Raw genomic sequence first — 4,150 nt, 5'->3', positions numbered from 1 at the left:
TTTATCAGGGCAGGCTCCCCATGACCCAGCTCATCCTACCTTTCCTGCCTGATCCACTGCCTAAGTCTGGCAATCAAGATTCTGTCCCAGCAAACTGCATCCCATTGGCCTACCAGTGCATGCATTTTAGTTAGTTTAATGGTTACCTGTTGTATTTGTCTGCCCAACTTCTATTTCTTCTCTTTTTTGAGTCTTTTCTCTTATTAAGTACTACCCCTTGCCCTGCCCACTTTATATGGTTCTGATGGAGCTGCAAATCCTACAAAAGTCTTCTTGCAACCTTTCCCATATCTGGTTAAAATTACATTCTGCTTTGTATGAGTCTCTATTAACACATCCTAGCAACTCACTGTCTGTACTCTGGCCAGGCGATGGGTACAGTGATTAGCTTGGAGATAGGCACATGACCACAACTAGGCTGAGCAGAGCCTCTCCATGGGACCTTATTTGCTGGCCCTGACATGCAGATAGCCTTCTATGGCTATTAACTACAATCCAGTGTGATAGGAGCATGGACCTATCTGTGGTCAAACCCCACCCCTTCCTCCTGCAACAGAGATTATGTCCATCTGCTATGGGAGAGAAGGCAGCATACACACAGGAGCAGGGTCAAGAGTTACGGGAGAACGGAAGCCAGATTTCCCAGTTACACTTTCCTTGTATTTGTGTAAACTATTTTGAGATGCCTGTCTCTTGGAAACGGAAGAGTTCAAATTAATGATCACTTGACCAAAAATAGCCTCCACATCCCTAATGGAAATTCTCTCTCTGAGGACAATGTCCTGTGAAGCCTTTCCTCAATCCTCTGTTTGAAATTAATTACTGCTCGTGAGCCCCATGCCATAGACTTTTCAGGCTGCTATAGCAAAAATAGCATAACCTGGATGCCTTATAAACATTTCTCACAGATCTGGAGGCTAAGAAGTCCAAGACCATGATACCAGCAGATTCAGTGTCTGGTGAGGGCCTGCTTCCTCATTCACATGTAGAGGAAGGGGCAAGGTCTCTCTGGGATCTCTTTTATAAGGGCACTAATCCCATTTGAGAGGTCTCCACCCTAGCACCTAACCTCTTCCCAAAGGCCCCACCTCTAAACTCTGTCAAATCCGGGCATCAGGTCTCAGCATATAGATTTGGGAGAGACACATGTTCATTCCATAACACCCCCCTCCATTAACAATGTATATCTCAATAGTTGCACTGGCTTCATTCTGCCTTGATTTGGAGTTTGATTACACATCTGTTTTTCTCATTTGTAAGATGCTTAAAAGTAGAGAGCATACCTTAATCATCATTGGATCCTCCATAGGGCAACACATATGTTCTTAAATTTTTTGAATGATATCTACACTGGTTACTATGTACCTAACTCAATTCTAAGAACCAGGAATAACAGTGAATTTTAAAATGTGAAAATTCATGCTCTCATGGATTTTGCATTCTAGTGGGAAAATTGATGAAAATTCATGGGAATTACTGAATTGGGAAAAACCTTGAGGAAAGGCAAATGCGACCTGGAACCAAGAGGCTCAGACAGAAGGGACCTTGCTTTTTTCCACAAGCAAGGAAGGCAAAATGAAGAGCTCTTAGGGAGTGGCAAAGGAGTGGGAAGTATGTCAGGATGAAGTTGGAAATAGAACTTGAGCATACTATTTTAAAAGATAGTAGTATTAACCTGTACCACATGAAAATGGCCAGCTAGATGCAATTACAGGCCCTCCCCAACTTGTGTCCATGGTAACTCACTGGCAGTTTCCTACAGAGACCACAAAAGTATTTACTTCTGGCCACATGCTCTTCCCTAAACATAACAATGCATGTTCACATCTCTCTACCTTTATATTTGCCATCCCTTCACCCTGGAATGTGTTCTTTTTTTCCCATTTATTCAACTGTTAACTTATCTTGAAGTCAGTAATCACTGAACTCATGATTGAGGAAAACAAAAAACCAGTGCTTTCCCAGTTCCTTCCAGCTGCAGACACTTGCTCTCTCTACTAGACAGTAATTTAGGAATGACCCTCACTGCAACCGAAACATAATGGAAGGGAAGACAAAGGAGAAAAAGATGGCGTTCACGAGAAATGGTAGTTGGTCGGTCTACATGAGAGACTAGAACATTTTGCTTTAGTGTTCTTTTTATAAAGAAGGGAGTAGGCTGTTCTAAACATTTCTTAGGAACATAATCCTGATCCTGTACAGTTTATGGTAATCTTCCCCAAAAGTTTATGAAGGGTAAAAGTTTCAAATATTAACTTTGGGACTAACTAACTTTGGGGGGGAGGCTAAGGTTTATACCCATATGTAAATATGCCCCAGGGTCCATCCTTCCATAAAAGTTTGCCTATGATGGTTGAGCACATGCACTAAAGATTACTTCCATGGGGAAAGAACAGCGGAGGGGGAGGACAGGTCTGGGAGAGAAGTTGTTCTCACAGGTAGTGACAGGGGAAAGTTACTCAGGCAATTAGAATAACTGGGTTGTCTTGTCTAGCCATTGTCGGTGCAAACCTGGAGAACACTTGTTTCTTACACATCAAAGCCTGGGAGTTTTTCTCGGTTGGATCTGTGGTGGTAAACATTTGCTACCACCACCTGTTTCGAAGTTTCACTACTCATTCCCCTCCCCCCACCATTGTAAAAAGATTTGATATGTCTACATACATAGGTATGGAAGCTTACAGCTTGCCAAATGTATTAAACCCTCACTTGAGTTGGTTGTATATAAATCACTGTTAATCTGTACCTAGCAGTCTCCTAGAGACTATCTATCACAATAACTCTACGAGGTAAACACTGTTGTCAGGCCTTATTTTTCAACAAGGAAACCAAGACACAAAGTTTTAGGTGGTCAGACCCTGGTCACACAGCCACAACATGATGGTGGAGCTGTGTTGTAGGGCTCCTTAAGCCTATGCTCTGCTGCCTCTCCCAGCATAATGTGTGGGAAGGTGTTCCAGATGGACCTCAGGACCACACTCCACATACATATTCGTAGGAAGAGGCTTGGGAATTGTGACTCGGAATTCTAGCTTCCTCCCCTGCCCGTGGTCTTGATTACTGGTAAAAAAAATAAATAAATAAATAACCACAGGGCTTGCACATACAATAGAAATTAGCACATTTCACAAGAAAAATAGACCAAGGTGATCACATCCTACTTGGCTTCCTTGGGGGCTTTGAGCAGAAAGGCTGATGTCTTGACAGATGGGTTGCTCAGTGAGTATAATCTTACCTGTATTTATTTCAATACATACAACAGCTAAATATTCTTACCTAGGAATAAAACCATCCTGGGAATGGCCAATCCACATACTTTAGGTTTAAGAAGACTGAATCTGTATTATACTCTGTCATAATCATCCAGGAATGACATTTTTAATGGTGTTAAGTCTTTTCCAGAATTCAGACCCTGAAATCTTTCAGAATAAATATAAGTTATTTAAGACACACACAGGACATATATCAACAATCCTCCTTGACAGGATTTAGATTGAACACTTTCTTAGGACCTAGGACCTCCATAATGAATTTGTTGTTTTACCTTTGAATTATTTCTTCTTCTCTTTGTGTAGTGAATAATGTGATAGGTAGATACACACACACACACTCAGATTCCTAGCTATACAGAAGCCTCTAAGCAGTCCATAAATCCTTAATGAAAAATTGTCATTAAAAAGAACTTGAGGGACACCTGGCTGGCTCAGTCAGAACAGCATGTGATTCAATCTTGGGGCCCTGAGTTCAAGCCCCATGTTGGATGTAGAGATTATTTTAAAATCTTTTTTTTTTTAAGTAACTAGAATTCCCTTGAGTTTAAATCATGCTTTATATTTCTCAGAGAGGCTTGGCAGACTCAGATTTCCACTTATCTGAGATTTGTTGAGTCCTGTAACCACAGAATCTAATAATACTTCGTGTAAATTTCAAGACTTGGGAGCACAGTCATATTGTTAAAAGCATTTCTGATATGATGTGATTGAGACAAAATCTATTAATCTAAGGAGAATCATGAAAATTGTATTGTCATTTTCTTAGACTTGTTAGGCTTTCCTAACTTCATATGTCTAATTTACCATAACAGTTTCCTTTCGCTGCCCATTTAGCCTCACCTTTTACTAATTTCTTGTGTCTAAATAGTTAATATTTA

This window comes from Suricata suricatta, chromosome 9, assembly GCF_006229205.1.
Source record: "Suricata suricatta isolate VVHF042 chromosome 9, meerkat_22Aug2017_6uvM2_HiC, whole genome shotgun sequence".
In the NCBI taxonomy this organism is placed as follows: Eukaryota; Metazoa; Chordata; class Mammalia; order Carnivora; family Herpestidae; genus Suricata; species Suricata suricatta.
Note: the sequence above shows the minus strand (reverse complement) of the source record.